Genomic DNA, 19735 nt, shown 5'->3' with positions numbered 1-19735 from the left:
CCTTTGAAGACAGGTGTGTAATTAAACTGTAACCAGCTGTTGGGTCCGAGGAGGGCTCTGGAGGAGGCAGGGCCCCGTCTGGGTGCCGGCTCTGGGTGCTGCCGTCCTGAGTGGCGCTGGGCTTCAGAGATCCTATCTGGTTTCTGAGTCAGAGCCCCAGGGGGTGTGGAGTCCCCACCTGCCTGGGTGTGTTTCACGATGTCCCTGCAGATGTCCCCACGGCCACAGGGACCTCCGGGGAGGCGTGGGGCGGGAGCCCTGCTTTGCCCTTCCTCTCCTTTGGGGGTTAGGACAGGGGTGGGGTAGTGGGCTTGCTGTAGCTCCAGATTTCATGGGCAGGTGGGCTGCCCCCTCCGCCTTAAGATACAGACATTCTCGGGAGTCGGGCGGTAGCACAGCGGGTTAAGCGCACATGGCGCAAAGCGCAAGGACTGGAGTAAGGATCCTGGTTTGAGCCCCCGGCTCCCTATCTGCAGGGCAGTCGCTTCACAGGCGGTGAAGCAGGTCAGCAGGTGTCTGTCTTTCTCTCCCCGTCTGTCTTCCCCTCCTCTCTCCATTTCTCTCTGTCCTAACAATGACGACATCAATAACAACAACAATAATAACTACGACAACAGTAAAAAAAACCAGGGCAATAAAAGGGAAAATAAAATAAATAAATATAAAAATTTTTGAAAAAGATACAGACATTCTCTGTCTCTGTCTTTCCCTCTGTGACTGGGAACAGTGAAGCCATCGTGCAGATGCTGAGCCCCGGTGACATGATAGAAGAGATAACAGAGACAAGAGAGAGAGCAGAGACACCACCGTGCCTGCTCCCCGGTCCCCTCCCTGCCAGCCACACAGAGTCTCCCCACACACAGGCAGTGGCCTGCTAGGAACAAGGAAAGGCCTCCCCACCCCCTACCCCCCCTGCCTCCCGGGTCTGGATGTGGTGGGTGGGAGCAGGTCAGGGGGAGGATGCCCACCTTGCCAGGCATGTGACTGAGCCTGGAGCCCGTGCACCACATGGGAGGCATCTCAGCATGGGGGGGGGTGTGCTGTGGTGCATCTGTCTGTCTGTCTGTCTGTCCGTCTTGTCTGGAGTAAAACAAATGGAAAAATCAGCCAGCAGTGATAGGATCCTGAGTATGAGGTCTCAGAGTCCCACAGACAGACACACACACACACACACACAGAGACAGACTATCACACACAGACACACAGACAGACATAGACAGACAGACACAATTAGACTCACAGATACAGACACAGACACACTGACTGACAAAGACACCACACAGATGCACACCAGATAGACAGACAGACAGACACACTCATCTATTTATTTTGAGAGGAGCAGAGCGTGCTGTGGCCTTTGGCGGTGGGGACCCCGCCTAGGCCTTCACACCCACGAGTCCCTGCGCCCTGCGGCCCTCCCAGTGGGTGCTGGCAACACCTGCCCTCCAGCCGAGACTCCACCTCCACAGCTGGGTATCAGGGGCCTGGGGGCTTGGGACTGAACATGAGGTGATGGTCCCGGCTGCTGGCGCTCAGGCTGGAGCTGGGGGCCGGGGAGGAGGCCAGCAGGTCGGTCCTGTAGCTTGGCGGAGCCAGCCGAGGTTCCCGCCCTCGCTGGCTGTGGAGGGCAGGGCGGCTGGCTGGGAAACACACACACACACACACACACACACACACACACACACACACACGCACCCTGGCCGGGTCTTGGGGATGCAACTGTGCAGGTCTCTCTCTGGAAGACTTCCAGGGTGAGACAAAGCCTCCTTCACCCAGATCCTCGAAACTTGGCGGGGTGCCTTCCCTGTGACACCAGGCGATCTATTTATAGCTCAGGGTGGGGGGCAGGCAGAGTCTACATGGCAGCCCGGGGAAACATTCATGCTTGTGCCGGGGTGTCCGAGGCGTGGGTGCATGGCACACGTGTGTGCACACGTGTGTGTCTACTCTCATGCATGTGTGTGGGTGTGCTCACACTCTGTGCCCGTGTGGCTCTTTGTGTGCGGGTGTGAAGCGTGCTGGGTGCTGAGGGACGCTCTCTGTGGAGGTCTGTGGGTGTCCTCCTCCAGCCCCGCAGGCGCCCAGGGGTGCAGTCCACTCGAACATGGGGGTGCCCAGGCTCCTCCCTCCTCGAGTGCTCACGACTGAGGCTGGGCTGGCTGGCACAGGGTCTGAGTCACCTCTGTCCGCACACCGTCACCAGGCTCACGGGCTCTTGGGCCTGGCCCTCCAGCCGGGATGAAAGACCAGGGGTAGGGTGGAGGCGGGGTGCAGAGCTGCTTGTGTGGGGGGGGCAGGCTGTGCTGGGGCCCCCATGAGCCATGTCCCAGCAGACGCTGACACAAGGAGGCCTATCAGGGCGTCTCAGGGCCACCGGCTCATGGGCTGGTCATGGTTCCATCCTCCAGTTCAGAGACCAGGAAGCATCCAGGTGTCCTGGGACATGGAGGTGACTGTCCAGTTCCTGCCTATCTGGTCCGGCAGGAGGAGGAGGAGGGCAGCCTGGGGGGTGCAAATGCACTGGCTTTGGAGCCTGGAGCCCTGGGCCAGCCTCCCCCAGACGGTCACCGCCAGCTCTGGCCTTGTGCACGATCCCCATCGCCCAGCCGGCAGGGAACATCCCGGCGTCCGGAAGCTCAGTGTTGGCCGGGCACAGGACTCAGAGCAGGACAAGCAGGTGTGAAGAGCAGTGTGCAGACGTGCGTGTTCTCGTGCACCCACGCTCCTGTGCACCGGGCGCTCACACTTGCACACACTTGCACACACACACACACACATACACACGCGCGTGCAGATCTGAACAGGCACTCAGATGCAGGCCCCCTCCCCACTCTCCCAGGGTGCAGCCCATCCTGACGCAGGACCCCCTCATCACGTGGACGGAGCCCTGTGGTGCAGCACAAGCAAGGAGGTGGGCCTGGGTCTCCCTGGAGGGGAGGGAACCCCAGGAAGCCCAGTGTTCGGGGCTGAATAGCCTTCCTGGATGCAGGAGACCCTCACGGCAGTTGTTCTGACAGCCCAGGAAATACCTGGAACCCGGGATCCTGACCCTCTGAGATGCGGTGGCTGCTGGCCTATGGGTGCCACAGGCGAATTTCATGGCATGTGCACTTAACACACAACGTACACGCGTGACCACCACGCAAAGCACACCAGGCCTCTACTGCAGCTCACACACACACACACACACACACACACACACACACAGAGTGACCTCAACTCAGCTACGTGTCCCCTACCCTGGGCCACCCCCCCCCCCCATCAAACAGCCTCTGAGCGGCCGGGGGGCGGGGGGTAGACTTTTCAACACAGGCCAGTGGGTAAAGAGGGGCGTTTCTCTTTCAAGTTCTGGGGACTTTTTCCTTCCATTTTTTCTTTGTGATGAATAGATGAACAAGACAGTGAGATGACAGGGTCTAGCTCCACGCTCCACCCACCACCAGAGTCCTCTGTTTCCACCCTCTCACCAAGAGTTCTCGCAGTCTTAGAAGCCGCCACTGGAGCTCAGTGCCTGCACTACAAAGCCGCTGCCCCTGGAGGCCTTGTCTTCCCATTTTTTGTTGTTCTTGTTGTTGTTGTTGGATAGGACAGAGAGAAATGGAGAGAGGAGGGGAAGACAGAGAGGGGGAGAGAAAGACAGACATCTGCAGACCTGCTTCACCGCCTGTGAATCGACCCCCCTACAGGTGGGGAGCTGGGGGCTCGAACCAGGATCCTTACGCGAGTTCTTGTGCTTTGCACCACCTGCGCTTAACCTGCTACCGTCCCACTCCCCCCACCCTTTTTTTAAAAGCTCACTTTATTGGGGAGTGGCGGTCTACAAGACTGGTGTCACCAGGTGCCATTCCACAGTTTCCCAGGACAGGAACCCACACACCTCACCCTCCACTAAGTTGTCCTCTTCCTCCCCCACAGGACCTGGGTCCCCAACTCTACTGTCATTTTGAGAGAGAGAGAGAAGAGAAAGAGATAAAAGAAAGTGAGAGGAGAGAAAAGACAAGGAGAGAAAAGACAGAGAGAGAGAAGACAGAGAGAGAGAGAGAGAGAGAGGCCACACACAGAAGCTTCCTCCAATGCAGTAGCTGCCGGGCTTGAACCTGGCTTCTTGTAGGTGGCAAGGCAGCGCATTGCCTAGATGAACCCCCCTGCCAGCCCTCTTCAGCCCCGTGGATCCTTGGTCCTGCAGGGGGGGCAGCTAGCCTCCACCTCACCCGCCTTTCCCCTTCTGCGATCTGAGGCACACAGAGGCGTGAGACCACCCGACGACATCATGTTCTCCTGACTGACCTCACTCAACATGGCTCCTTCCAGTCCCACCTGACCCAGGGCACAGAGGATGCCACTGGCTTGTTCTTTATTACTATTTTTAATTTTTAATTATATTAATTTATTTACATATTTATGTATTGGATAGAAACAACCAGAAATTGAGAGGGAAAGGGGAGACAGAGAGGGCAAAAAGACGAGAGACACTGGCAGCCCTGCTTCACCACTCACAAAGCTTTCCCCCTGCAGGTGGGAAGTGGGGGTTTGAACCCGGGTCCTTGAGCCTTACAACATGTGCGCCCAACCAGCTTCTGTTTTATTTTATTTGCCTCCAGGGCTATTGTTGGGGTTTGGGCCAGCACTATGAATCCACTGCTTCTGGCGGCCGTTTCCCCATTTTTGTTGGATAGGACAGAGAGATATTGAGAGAGGAGCGGGAGACAGAGAGAGAAAGACAGAGACACCTGCAGATCTGCTTCACTGCTCAGAAACTTCCTCCCTGCAAGTGGGTTGGGGAGGGCCTCGAACCTGGACCCTTGCCGAGTTCTTGCACTTTGTATTATGTGTGCTTAGCCAGGTGGGCCACCTCCCAGCCCCGGCACTGTCCCTTACAACCAAGTCCTGCTTCTCCAGGGGAGTGACCCACAGCTGTTGTTTTTTAAAAAAAATATTTATTTATTTTTTTTCCCTTTTGTTACCCTTGTTTTATTGTTGTAGATATTATTGTTGTCATCATTATTGGCTAGGACAGAGAGAAATGGAGAGAGGAGGGGAAGACAGAGAGGGGGAGAGAAAGACAGACACCTGCAGACCTGATTCACCTCCTCTGAAGTGACTCCCCTGCAGGTGAGGAGCCAGAGGTTCGAACCGGCATCCTGACGCCCCAGTCCTTACGCTTTGCGCCACGTGTGCTGAACCCATTGCCACCTGACTCCCTCACAGCTCTCATTTGTCAAAGGGCCCTGGACTCATTCCCATCCCCCTGCCAGAAGCTCTGCCAAGACCTCAGGGAGGATACCTCTCTGTCTTTCTCTTAAAATAAATTTATTATTTATTATTATTATTATTATATTGACACCAGGGTTATCGCTGGGGCTTGGTGCCAGCACCATGAATCCACTGCTCCAGGTGGCCATTTCTCCTTTTTTTTCCCCTAATTTTTTTATTAGCTAGGACGGAAATAACTGAGAGAGGGCAGGGAGATAAAAACCTGCAGACCGGCTTCATTGCTTGTGAAGCTTTCCCCCTGCAGGTGAGAGGTGGAGGCTTGAACCTGGGTCCTTGTGCTTGGTAATGTGTGTGCTTAACTGGGTGTGCCACCCTTAACTTGGCCCCCTTATTTATTGTTTTTAGCATTTATTTGTCTGACAGGACAGATAGAAACAGAAAGGAAAGGGAGGAGAGAGGGAGAGAGAAAGAGATACCTGCAGACCTGCTTCACTGCTTGTGGCAACCCCCTCCCGCAGGTGGGAGCCAGGGGTGCGAACCCGGGCCCCCACCCCCAGGGAAGATCTCCTCACTCACATGGACCTGGGGGAGGAGCTGTGGGTGCTGGCGCCTGGGATTTAGGCTGTTTGACTTGGTGTCACAGGGGCCACCTGAGAGCCCTGCCTGGCCGCTCCTGAGCGGGAGGGGAGACCCCCTCACCCCATCTTCCCCCGCCCGGCCTCCGCCCACTGGCGGCATCAGCGACTTGGCCCCTGCAGTGGCCTGACGGGTTTTTCTCACTGGGGTGGCCGTGCTGAGTTTCGGTGTGGGAAGCCGAGGACATGGCAGGGTTCCAGCAGGGGCGGGCGTCACCTGTGAGTGGGGTCACACGGGCATCACACGCCCTAGGCCTCAGGGCCCCTGGCTGGACAGCCACGCATTAAGCAGAGGGGGAGGGGCTGGTCAGACTCACACCACCTGTGCTGAGGGCGTCTCCACCCTCCCAGGGTCCCCCCACCTGAGTCCCCCCTGCCCGGAGTCCCCCGTCCATGCCCTCCCTCCAATGTTATAGCAGTGCCTATTATCATGTAGACTACTGACGATGGATCACGTGACACACTACCCTTAAGGGTCCCAGGATGAGGAGGCCGGGACACAGGAGGCTGAGCCGTGTGCCGTGCAGGCTGAGGTGGCCTGTGGGCAAGGGGCACAACTGAGCCCCAGCAGTGAGGATGCCACCATCAGGCGGGAGGCAGAGGGTGGCCTCTGGGGTGGTGGTGGTGTGGGGCAGGGATCCCCTTGACAGCAGAAGTCAGGACCCAAGGTGGGCCGTGTTCTGGGAGGGAGGCTGGTGGGGGGGTGGGGTCTGGGGGGATTTGAGGGCCTGGAAGGTCTGGGGATGCTGGGGGGCCTGGGGGCCGTGGCCCCTCCCTGATTGTCCCAGATTCAGTTCCTGCTTCCGCTCCCCCCACCCCCAGGTCCTGCAGGGGCTGGTGTGGCAGTGTGGCTCCCTGCGTGCGGCTGCAGGAATAAATGAGGTGATGTGATGTGAGGTAGCTCCTCTCTCTCTCTCTCTCTCTCTCTCTCTCTTCTTTTTCCTTTTTCTTTTTATTTTTTATTGCCGGCACAACGAATCCACTGCCCCTGGCGGTCATTCCCACCCCCCTTTCAGTCATCTTTATTTATTTATTTATTTATTTATTTATTTATTTATTGAATAGGGAGAGCCACGTGGTCCAGGAGGTGGCGCAGAGGTAAAGCTTTGGACTCTCAAGCATGAGGTCCTGAGTTTGATCCCCGGCAGCACATGTGCCAGAGTGCTGTCTGGTTCTTTCTCTCTCTTCCTCTTTCTCATAAATAAATAAAATCTTAAAAAAAAAAATAGAGAGAGCTAGAAATTGAGAAGGATAGGGTTGATAGAGAGGGAGAGAGAGACTCCTGCATACCTATTTCACCACTAGCAAAGCTTTCCCCCTGCAGGTGGGACTGGGGCCTCGAACCCGGATGCTTGCACATTGTAACATGTGCGCTCCACCAGGTGCGCCACCACCTGCCTCACCCCCCCCCCATTTTCTAACTTCCTATTTTCTTTCACAGGACAAAGAAATTGGAGAGAGTAGGGGAAATAAGAGGGAGAGAGAGACACCTGCAGGTGGGGAGCAGGGGCTCGAACCCAGGTCCTTGTAGGTGTAACACGTGTATTTAACGGGCTGCAGTAGCTCTTCCCCAGGCTCTCCGCCTCTCCCCGGCATCACACCCTCATTTTCACACACGCCCGTCCACCTCACGCTGCTCAGGGCCCAAGCTGTCTGGCTGTCTCAGCGGCGCCTACCGCAGGGCTGTCCCCTCAGGCCTCTCCCCCGGGGGCCACCCTGCTCCCTGTGTCCCTGTGGAGATGGAGCCGGGCCCTGAGGAGGCTCCTGGGTGAGCAGAGGAAGCGCTGAGAGAATGCAGGCAGTCGGTGGGCGCGGCGGGTGCCAGCTGACCCGGGGGGACGAGTCTGCGCTGGGCCACGTCCTGTCCCGCAGCCAGGCCCGGAGGGGCTGCCTGATGCCCGGGTGCACTTGCCGGGGAAAGGCGTTTAAAGGGGTGCAGCCCTCGTGTCCGGCCGTTGTGAGTACAGAAGGACAGGGGAACCGGGCCACAGGACAGACTGAGAGACTCAGGCTCAGGCCTGACACGACAGCACCCGAGGGCTCAGTCGGTAGCCATGAGCCGGCGCTCCCAGGCACCCACGGTCTGTGGAGCTGTCCTGCCACTGCCCCTCGGCCCACTGGCTAGAAAGTAAAGTGAGGGAGTCGGGCGGGAGCACAGAGGCTTAAGTGCACGTGGTGTAAAGTGCAAGGACCGGCATGAGGATCCTGGTTCGAGCCCCCGGCTCCCCACCTGCAGGGGAATCGCTTCACAGGCGGTGCAGCAGGTCTGCAGGTGTCTGTCTTTCTCTCCCCCTCTCTGTCTTCCCCTCCTCTCTCCATTTCTCTCTGTCCTATCCAACAACGACGACATCAATAATAACTACAATAATAAAAAAAAAACAAGGGCAACAAAAAGGAATAAATACATATTTTTTAAAAAAAGAAAGTAGGGTGGTGGCGCACCTGGCTGAGTGCACATGTTACAGTGCACAAGGACCCGGGTTCGAGTCCCCAGTCCCCACCTGCAGGGGAAAGCTTCAGGAGCGGTGAAGCAGGGCTGCAGGTGTCTCTCTGTCTCTCTCCCTCTCTATCTCCCCCCTTCCCTCTTGATATCTGGCTGTCTCTATCCAATGAATAAATAAAGATAATAAAAAATTTTTTTAAAAGATGGACCCAAAAATACAAATAATGTGGTCCGGGAGGTGGCATAGTGGATAAGGCATCGGACTCTCAAGCATGAGGTCCTGAATTCAATCCCCAGCAGCACATGTACCAGAGTGATGTCTGGTTCTTTCTCTCCCTCCTCCTATCTTTCTCATAAATAAATAAAATATATTTTTTTAAAAAGTGAAGTGAGGTGCTGGGGGTGGTGACCCTTTAAAGCACAGGGGCCTGTGGTGAAGGACCCTGGTTCCATCCCCCGCTCCCCACCTGGGGGGTGGGAGGGCCTGGAGTGGTGAAGCAGGGCTGCAGGCATCTCTCTGTCTCGTTCATGTCTGTGCCGTCCTGTCTGCATCAGGTTTGTATCATTACGTCCACATTATCCCACCCACACCCTCTAGTCTTGCCACCATGTCAGTCATGTCTGCATCTTCCTGCCTTCCGTCACGATGCGTCAGCTTGCCTGAGTCACCAAGCCTGTGTCCTCCAGTCTGCGTCTCCTGGACTGTCGCCTGTCTCTCTGCCCCTCTCTCCCAGAGCAGCAAAGCACTGTATCGTCACCCAGACCAGCTGGGGTCCAGGTGTGGGTGCTGCTGTTGTCTCCAGAGCTCCCAGGCACGGGGCATCTGGGCACATGCCCGCTGGTGCCCGAGATTCCCCGTCCGTGGCCAGGACAGAAGCAGCCTTGGCCACAGCCAGTCCTGACACGAACACCCTCTGTGGACGAGGCCGGTGGCATCGGCTGTGAGTGTTCTTGGGCGTTCAGAGCACAGATGTTCATTGTGGAGGGTGGTCAGCAGAAAATGAGGTGTGGCCCGGGGAAACACAGGGCACGACCTGGGGCTAACTGGGAGCGAGGAGCTGTCAGCACAGAGAAGCTGGTCCACCTCGCTCTGTGAGAGACAATTTGTCCCAGACAGTCCTCCTGGGAGCAGGCGAGCCCGCCATGGAGCTGGTGTGCTTTTATAGGTCTGTGGCCATTCTGACCAGAAGGGCCCTCCGATCAGACCATCAGCCGGCCTTTGGAGAGGGGAACCTGGAAACCCCTGCTTTCGACAGCTCTTCCTGACCCAGAAATCTTTCCACACTGCAGAACAATGTGGACTGTGCATCCGTTTCTGTCTGAAAATGATGGCACTGACCTTTCTCCGAGGACTTGATGAGACTGTGTTATCCAGGAGAGTGGATACTGATGGCATTTTAAAAACACTTTCCTGCCTTTAGAGCAAGTGGGCGAGCCTGGCTGTCAGGTCTGATCTGACTTCCTTGCCTTTTAAAAAAGATTTTGTCTGTTCTAATGAGAAAGAAAGCCCAGAGCCTGGAGCCATTTCCGCACATCTTGCAGCTGGGAGGCATCTTGACACTGGGTGGCAGGGCTGATCTCGGGTGACGGAGTGCCAGGGGGTGACGGATGGAGGCATCTGGCAGGCCTGATAGCCCTGAGTGACTTCCCCTGCTCAACTCTCTTTCCTCCTCCTCTTCCTCCTCTTTCTCTTCCTTCTCCTCTCCCTCCTCTTTCTCTTCCTTCTCCTCTTCCTCCTCTTTCTCTTCCTTCTCCTCTTCCTCCTCTTCCTCCTCTTTTTCCTTTTCCTTTTTTCTGTTACCACCAGGGTTATAGTTGGGGCTCAGTGCCTGTACTGTGAATCCATCAGCCCGGGAAGCTATTTCTCCCTTTTTCCTTTCTATTTTATTTGATAAGACAGAGAGGAATTGAGAAAGGAGGGGAAGACAGAGAGAGAGAGAGAGAGAGAGAGAGAAAGACAGACACCTGCAGACCTGCTTCACCGCTTGTGAAGCGACTCCCTTGCAGGTTGGGGAGCCGGGGTTCAAACCAGGTCCCTGTACATGGTAATATGTGTGTTTAACAGGGTGTGCCACTGCCCAGGTCCCTGAACTCTCTATTCTTGAAAGAGAGAGAGAGAGAGAGAGAGAGAGAGAGAGAGAGAGAGAGGTGTGCAGAGTGGCACCTGCATTGTTCCAGCAGCCTGAAGCTCTGTGGTACCATTTCTCCAGAAACTCACTAAGCCACAGCCACCAAGTTTCAGATGCTACTTTGACGCCATCCTGACTTCCCTGGGCAGACGCCCTCACCCATGTGTCCTGGAGCCTCCCCTCCCCAGAGCCCTGCCCCACTAGGGACAGACAGACACAGGCTGGGGGTGTGGGTCCACCTGCCAACACCCATGTCCAGTGGAGAAGCAATGACAGAAGCCAGAACGCCCACCTTCTGCTCCCCATAAAGAATTTGGGTCCAGACTCCCAGAGGGGGAGAAATGTCAGGGGAAGATGCCCAGAGGGCTCTGAACTCCAACTCCCTCAGGACTTGGAGAAAGAGAAGAGAAAAAGACAATTGAAGTAGTAACAGGTGTAGGTGTGACTTAGGAAGAGAAAGCAGGGCAGGGTTAGGTAGCATAGTGGTTGTGCAAAGAGACTCTCATGCCTGAGGCTCCAAAGTCCAAGGTTCAATCCCTTGCACCACCATAAGCCAGAGCTGAGCAGTGCTCTGGTCAAAACAAACAAGCAAATAAACAAAAGAAGAAGAAAAAAACTTAAAAAAAGAAAAAAGGAAGGAAGAGAAGGCAGGACCATAGAAAAAAAAATGGGCAAATATCTATAAATATAGTAATAGAAATGAGTCAACCCATATCTGTGACCTTGAGAGAACCAAAGCAGTTTCCAGTGGAGGGAATGGGGACACAGACTCTGGTGATGGAAACAGGGTAGAATTAGACCCCTGTTATCTCATATTTTTGTAATTCAATATTATTATTAAGTCACTAATAAAAAACAGTTTTTTAGCGCAGCGGGTTAAGCACACGTGGCGCAAAGCGCAAGGACCGGCATAAAGATCCCCGTTCGAGCCCCCGGCTCCCCACCTGCAGGGGAGTCGCTTCACAGGCGGTGAAGCAGGTCGGCAGGTGTCTGTCTTTCTCTCCCCCTCTCTGTCTTCCCCTCCTCTCTCCATTTCTCTCTGTCCTGTCCAACAATGATGACATCAATAACAACAACAATAAAAAACAGCAAGGGCAACTAAAAGGGGGTAAATAAATAAATGTTAAAAATAAATAAATAACAATAAAATGGTCTGCACAGGCTGTCACCTGGAAACTGGAGGCTGACTCCACAGTGACACCGTAGCCAAGCGTGTCCCGCAGTAGTGCTTCTGGAAGGAAGTACAACGTAAAAGAACAAAGGCTTCCTTCCGTTTCTTCCAGTTTCCTAAGATGGAAACTTGGCTGACTGCTCTGAGGGTGTCCTGCCCCTCGTGAGTCAGAGCTCCTTGTAACACTCACTCTGGCCGGGCTGCATTCCGAGAGCCTTAATGAGCTGTCTTCACTGTCATTCCATTTAAAGTATCTGAGGGGGAGTCAGGCGGTAGCTCAGCGGGTTAAGTGCATGTGGCATGAAGCCCAAGGACCTGCTGGCGTAAGGAGGTGGCGCAGTGATAAAGCTTTGGTCTCTCAAGCAGGAGGTCCCAAGTTCGATCCCCGGCAGCACATGTGCCAGAGTGATGTCTGGTTCTTTCTCCTCCTGTCTTTCTCATAAATAAATAAAATCTCAAAAAAAAAAAAAAACCACTTTAAAAAAAAAGGATCCTGGTTCGAGCCCCCGGCTCCCCACCTGCAGGGGAGTTGCTTCACAGGCGGTGAAGCAGGTCTGCAGGTGCCTCTCTTTCTCTCCCCCTCTCTGTCTTCCCCTCCTCTCTCCATTTCTCTCTGTCCTATCCTATTGTTGTTGTTACGGCGTCAGTAACAACAACAATAAAACAACAAGGGCAACAAAAGGGAATAAATAAATTAAAAAAAATAAAGTGTCTGAGGATGTTTTCTCTGAAGGATTCTCCCGTGGCCATGTTTAGACCCGAGTGGTGGGGTTCCCCTGTGCCCGGGGCTTCCCAAGGCTCATCTCCGGTGCTGGCTCCCAGCTGGGCTCCACTGTGGTCTGAGTGCAGACACCATGGGACTTCTATTGCCCTGTTTTGTCAGAGGGGGTTGGGAGCCTGGTGTGTGTCCCTTCTTGGTGGCCTGGCCCCGAGGGGAGTGTGTCTGGGTGTGTGGGGATCAGCAGTCTCAGGGAGCCAGTTAGTGAGTGGTGCTGTCGCTTAGTGAATGACAGTGTCACCTAGTGCCTCGTCCCCACTGGGTCCTTGTGGCTGCCTGCCTGTTTGCAGAGCAGGGAGCTGATGTCCGGGATGGTGCCAGTGCGTCCTCCTGTGTCCTCACAGCCCTCCACTCTCCTCTGCCTCCTCAGGCTTGGTGCTCATGCTGGGTGCAGACATGGGAAGGCCTTTGTGTCTTGCAGAAGGGAGTTCTTTGATGGAGATGCAGTGCGCTCGCTCCTCCCCTCTCTCCTCCTGCTCCTCCTCTGCTATTCCTCCTCCGCTCCTCCTCCTTCTGTTCCCTCTCCCCATCCTGCCCCTCCTCTCCCTCTTCCTCTCCCCTTTCCCCTCCTTCACTTCCTCCCTCTCTCCTCTCCCTCTCCCCTTTCCCCTCCTTCACTTCCTCCCTCTCCCTCTCCCTCTCCCTTTCCCTCCTTCACTTCCTCCCTCTCTCCCTCTCCCTCTCCCCTCCTTCACTTCCTCCCTCTCTCTCTCTCCCCTTTCCCCTCCTTCACTTCCTCCCTCTCTCTCTCTCCCTCTCCCCTTTCCCCTCCTTCACTTCCTCCCTCTCTCTCTCTCCCTCTCCCCTTTCCCCTCCTTCACTTCCTCCCTCTCTCCCTCTCCCTCTCCCCTTTCCTCTCCTTCACTTCCTCCCTCTCTCCCTCTCCCCTTTCCCTCCTTCACTTCCTCCCTCTCCCTCTCCCTCTCCCCTTTCCCTCCTTCACTTCCTCCCTCTCCCTCTCCCCTTTCCCCTCCTTCACTTCCTCCCTCTCTCCCTCTCCCTCTCCCCTTTCCCTCCTTCACTTCCTCCCTCTCTCCTCTCCCTCTCCCCTTTCCCCTCCTTCACTTCCTCCCTCTCTCCCTCTCCCTCTCCCCTTTCCCCTCCTTCACTTCCTCCCTCTCTCCTCTTCCTCTCCCCTTTCCCCTCCTTCACTTCCTCCCTCTCCCTCTCCCCTTTCCCCTCCTTCACTTCCTCCCTCTCCCTCTCCCTCTCCCCTTTCCCCTCCTTCACTTCCTCCCTCTCTCCTCTTCCTCTCCCCTTTCCCTCCTTCACTTCCTCCCTCTCCCTCTCCCCTTTCCCCTCCTTCACTTCCTCCCTCTCTCCCTCTCCCTCTCCCCTTTCCCCTCCTTCACTTCCTCCCTCTCTCCCTCTCCCTCTCCCCTTTCCCCTCCTTCACTTCCTCCCTCTCCCTCTCCCTCTCCCTTTTCCCTCCTTCACTTCCTCCCTCTCCCTCTCCCTCTCCCCTTTCCCTCCTTCACTTCCTCCCTCTCCCTCTCCCTCTCCCCTTTCCCTCCTTCACTTCCTCCCTCTCTCCCTCTCCCTCTCCCCTTTCCCCTCCTTCACTTCCTCCCTCTCTCCCTCTCCCTCTCCCCTTTCCCTCCTTCACTTCCTCCCTCTCTCCCTCTCCCTCTCCCCTTTCCCCTCCTTCACTTCCTCCCTCTCCCTCTCCCTCTCCCCTTTCCCTCCTTCACTTCCTCCCTCTCTCCCTCTCCCTCTCCCCTTTCCCCTCCTTCACTTCCTCCCTCTCCCTCTCCCTCTCCCCTTTCCCCTCCTTCACTTCCTCCCTCTCTCCCTCTCCCTCTCCCCTTTCCCCTCCTTCACTTCCTCCCTCTCCCTCTCCCTCTCCCCTTTCCCCTCCTTCACTTCCTCCCTCTCTCCCTCTCCCCTTTCCCCTCCTTCACTTCCTCCCTCTCTCCCTCTCCCCTTTCCCCTCCTTCACTTCCTCCCTCTCTCCCTCTCCCTCTCCCCTTTCCCCTCCTTCACTTCCTCCCTCTCCCTCTTCCTTTCCTCCCTCTCTTCTTTCTCCTCCTCCCCGTAGTCATCCCTCCCCTTCCCTCCCCTCCCCCCTGCCTCCTCCCCACTCCTTCTCTCCCCCTCCAGCTGCTCCCTCCTCCTCCTAATCCTCCTCCTTTGGAGCCAGGTCCTGTGATGCATGATTCCACATCCCCAGGCCACCGGATGCTTTTCTGAGAGAGACACACACAGAGATAAAGGCAGAGACACCACAGCACTGGGGCAGCCTGCGGCCTTCCATGTGGTGCTGGGGCTTGAACTCGAGTCGAGTCGTGTGCAGCTCAGTGGGCTGTCTCCCGGCCACAGCGCTCCCCTTTACAACCAAGACCTTGCAGGGGCTCTGTGCGGAGTGAGTGTGGCTGCCGGCCTCCTCTGGCTGGCACCTGACAGCACTTAGAGCGCAGGTGTGGGTGAGCTCACAGTGTCTCCCCCAGACTCTGCCGGTGGGACCTCTCCTCTCAGAGCTCTGAGCCTGAACGGGCCGCATGGTTCTGTAAACAGGCTCTTGTGCCTGAGGCTCCAAAGACCCAGGCTGAACCCTCAGCACCACCATCAGCCAGAGTGGAGCAGGGCTCTGGGAAAAATAATAATTAAAAAGGGAAAAAGAAAGTTAAAAAACAAACAGCACCAAAAACAGCTGTATTTCTTGCCATTCCCTGCTTGCCGAAGTCCACTTTTCTGTTTGGTTCTGTTTTTGTTTTTGTTTTTGTTTTGCCTCCTGTGATCTTTGCTAAACTTATGATATGGTCTCAGTCCCTCCCCTCCCCTCCCCTCCCCTCCCCTTCTCTTCCCTTCTCTTTTTTTTTTTTTTTTTATATTTATTTCCCTTTTGTTGCCCTTGTTATTTTATTGCTGTAGTTATTGATGTCATCATTGTTGGATAGGACAGAGAGAAATGGAGAGAGGAGGGGAAGACAGAGAGGGGGAGAGAAAGACAGACACCTGCAGACCTGCTTCACCACCTGGGAAGCGACTCCCCTGCAGGTGGGGAGCCGGGGGCTGGAACCAGGATCCTTAGGCCGGTCCTGGTCCTTGCGCTTCAGGCCACGTGCGCTTAACCCAGTGAACTTCTTTTCCCTCTTTTTTTTAAAATTTATTTATTTATTTATTTATTTCTTCCCTTTTGTTGCCCTTGTTGTTCTTTTCCCTTTTTAACTGTAACTTTTCTTTTTCTTTTTCTTTTTTGGTCAGAGCCAGGCTAAGCTCTGGTTTACGGTGGTGCAGGGAATTGAACCTGGGACTTTGGAGCCTGAGGGATGAGAGTCTCTTTGCAGAACCATTAGGCTATCTACTCCCTCCTCCCCTTTCCTTTTTAAAAATCTTTTTTCTATTCTTAGCAAAATAGCTATACTTCTTTTTAAAAATCATTCTTTTAAATATAATTTTATTTATGTATTACTTATTGGAGAGAGACAGAGAGAAGTCGAGAGGGGAAGGAGAGAGACACACGCCTGTAGCCCTGCAGTTTTCCCCCTGCAGTGGGACTTGAACCTGGGCCCTTGTGCAGTGTTCACCCAATGGGCTTCGTCACCGCCTGCCCCAATACTTATATATATATATATTTAGTGGTTGACTAGGTCTGTTTGAAACAAGGCCCGACTTGCCCCCTGGGTGGAGCGGCCCCTCGCAGCAGCTCCCCAGCCCCGTACCCCCACCCTCAGAGCCTCCCTCCCCCAGCAGGCAGGGACAGGTGTGGGCAGACATAACACACCGGCAGGCAGGTGTTCTGTGACCGCGGCCTTCCAACCAGCTCTGCTCTTAGCTGGCTGCAAGCAGGAACCATGTTTTCCCTTTATTGCCACTTCCTTTCGGGGCTGGCTCCCTCCCTCCCTCCTCTCTCCCTCCCTCCCTCCTCTCTCCCTCTCTCCCTCCCTCCCTCCCTCCCTTCCTTCCTCCCTCCCTTCCTTCCTTCCTTCCTTCCACTTTCCCTTCTACTCTCCCTTCCTTCCACTCTCCCTCCCTCCCTCCCTCCCTCCCTCCCTCCTTCTCTCTTTCCAGAAAACTCACATTTTGACCTTTATTATTTTTTTCTCTAAAGAATTTCTGTCTTTTCTTTTGCAAGTCAGTTCTACCCGGGCCAAATCCCTTACTTTCTGTTTATCAGGAGAAGTATTTATTTTTCACTCAGGAAAGAGAGTTTCTCCAGCCTAGAGAATTCTAGGTTGGTGTTTTCTTTCGCTCTATTCCAGACATTTTCAGCCCACGTTCTTCTTGTTTGCGTGATCTCCGTGATCTCCGAGGAGAATTCAGATAAAATCCTTATCTCTGTTTCTCTGTAGGTAACATGTCTTTTTCCTTCTGCCTCCATTCTTCATCTTTGATTTTCCTGTAGTTCGTAATGGATATGCCTACATGATGGGGGCTTTGTTAGTGTTGTTCTTCTCCATTGATTCTGCTTGGAGAGGTTGACCTGCACTTAGGGGGATTTTTTTCCTTCTTTCCTCCCTTCCCTTCTTCCTTCCTTTCTCTCTCTCTCCCCTCATTTCTTCCTTTCTCTCTCTCTCCCCTCATTTCTTCCTTCCTTCCTCTCTACCAGAGAGCTCTGGCCTGGGGCATGAAAGTCTCTTTGCATAACCATTATGCTATCTACCTCCACCCTCTTCTTTTTTCCTTAGTGATTTAATACTGATGTACAAAATGCTGAGACCACAGGGGTTAACCCCACACTGCTCCCACCGCCAGAGCTCTGTGTCCCCACTCCCTCCACTGGAAACTGCAACGGTTTTCCCAAGGTCATAGGCACGGGTTGACTATTTCTATGACTATCTATATTTGTATATATATCCTCCCTTTTTTCTTTTCTTTTCTTTTTTTTTTTTTTTTTTTACCAGAGCACTGCTCAGCTTTAGTTTATAGTAATGCAGGGGATTAGAAACTGGGACTTTGGAGCCTCAGGCATGAGTGTCTCTGCATAACCATGATGCTGTCTACCTCCCCTCACCTGCCCTTGCCCATTTTTTCTCGGGTCCTGCCTTCTCTTCCTTTCTAAGTCACACGCACACCTACCTTTAGTTTTGAATGTCCTTCCTTTTTTTTTCCTCTTCTCTCTCCAGGTCCTGATGGAATTGGGGTTCAGAGCCCTCTGGGCATCTTCCCCTGACATTTCTCCTCCTCTGGGAGTCTGGACCCAAATTCTCTATGGGGAGCAGAAGGTAGGAGCTCTGGCTTCTGTCATTGCTTCTCCGCTGGACATGGGTGTTGGCAGGTGGATCCACACCCCCAGCCTGTGTCTGTCTGTCCCTCGTGGGGCAGGGCTCTGGGGAGGGGAGGCTCCAGGACACACGGGTGAGGGCGTCTGCCTAGTCACTATGACCTCTAACATTTTTTTTCTCCTGGTCTGTCCACCGTGTGTGTGTCACACATCTGCCCTGTGTCCTTGGACACTCAGTTCCATGCTCCCCCTTCTTGATCCCCCAGCATTTGAGGTTCCTGCCATGACGTCCTGAGGTCATCACCATCAACAGGTCTTCTGTTGGGGGAGGTTTGGTGGCTGGTGCTTCCTTTCACTCCTCTCTCAGGCCCACATGTCCCATCTGTCCCTGCCCACAGCCTCCTGGCAGGTACGGCGCTGCCAGCTCCCTGTGCTGTCATCCGTCCGTCCGTGAGAGCACTCAGAGTGGCTCTGATGTAGGGGCCACAGCAGCTGCTGTGAGGATTATGGGGAGGAGCCTTCACCAGCCTCCCCAGCAGGCTTGTCAACCTCCACCTGGCTGTGGGGGTGGGACACAACAGCCCCCCAGTTCAGCACCTCCAGAGGGGCTTGGCCTCTGCCCACCTGTCTGGAGTGGACACACCTTCAGACTGCCCCCCCACACACCGTGTTCAGCCCCCTCTCCCCGCCCCCAGCACAGGGACAAGGCCAGCAGCTGTCTGCTTCCGCTGGTGTGGTGGGGGTGGGGACTGGCGGGACGGGCCTCTGGGAGAGTGCTGCTTCCGAGTCCCTCTGATGGCCTGTTGATGGACTCCGCACACTGGAGTGAAAGGCGGTGTCGTGAAGGCCAGCACAGGTCACAGTGCCAGGCTGAACTCCAGAGCCTTCTTGGGGGGCACCCCTGCCCCCAGCAGGTGAGGCTCTCATGGTTGGTGGGCAACTACCCCTCACCCTTGGGGAGGGTCCATGGGCACAGCCTTCTGGGGAAGGTTCTGGAACGCCAGCTTCCAGGCTCTGCTCTGGCCTCTGTAGGAGCCCCAGACTCCTGTGGCCACCCACAGCTGAGGGCTGTGACCTGCGTCTGGTCAGGGATTCCTGGGGCCTGCAGGGCGGCAGCTAGGAGCTCTCCTGGGACCCCGGACTCCACTGGAAGGTTGATTGAGGCTCTGGTGTTTACATTCCAGAGTCCTCTTATCTCCGCAGCCAGCCAGGGCTTAATGGCTTTCTCCAGGGTGCCACTCTCTGTGCTGGGGATCAGAGGACTGGGGCAGTGTCCCTGCTGAGCCCCAGATGGGGGTGACAACGACTACGGGGACCCCCTGGGAGCAGTCCAACCGGGTGCAGTTCCATCTTGTGACCCCTCATGCTTGATTCAGCTTCAACCCTGTGTGTGGAATCCAAAAGCCAGGCATCAGGAAAAGAAAAGTGTAAGCAAGGACCCGGGTTTGAGACCCCGCTCTCCACCTGCAGGGTAGAAGCTTCGCAAGTGGTGAAGCAGGGCTGCAGGTGTCTCTCTCTTCCGCTTCCCTCTCAGTTTCTCTCTGTCCTGTCAAATATATGACCCAAATTAATTAACTAAAAAACAACAGCAACAAGGTATTCAGGGGCCGGGTGGCGGCGTGCCTGCTTCAGCTCCTCTGTCTCTATCCTAAATAAATGGTGGCGGCGTGCCTGCTTCAGTTCCTCTGTCTCTATCCTAAATAAATGGTGGCGGCGTGCCTGCTTCAGCTCCTCTGTCTCTATCCTAAATAAATCAATGAACAGATCCTTGAGGTGTAAGTAGATTTCTTTCCAGATTTGCTTCCCCCAAACAACTGAAAAGCAGGTGCAGGAGAGGCTGCTCTTTCTGCTCCCTGGGCCTGGCTTCCCGTGGGTTGTTCCTGGGGTGCAGTACCACTTACACCCCATTCTTGGGGGTGGGTCTGGCTGGAGCTGGGGTCCCTGTGTCCCCAGGGCTGTGAGTGGGCAGGCTTCCTCCCGGGCCCAGGACCAGCCTTCTAAGAATGTCCTTCTCTAGGGTCTCACTGGGGGCGGGAGTGAGGGCACCTCTGGGCCCCCCTTCCTGTCACGTTCCTGACAGAGGCCTGAAGGTGCTTCACTAGGGGTGTGGGAGGAAGAGGGGGTGTGGAGTAGGCAAGGACATGGGACTGGACACACTGTCTCTGCCCTCCACTTCCCCAGTGGACAGACGTGTGCCCGAC

Source organism: Erinaceus europaeus, chromosome 13 (assembly GCF_950295315.1).
Source record: "Erinaceus europaeus chromosome 13, mEriEur2.1, whole genome shotgun sequence".
NCBI lineage: Eukaryota > Metazoa > Chordata > Mammalia > Eulipotyphla > Erinaceidae > Erinaceus > Erinaceus europaeus.
Note: the sequence above shows the minus strand (reverse complement) of the source record.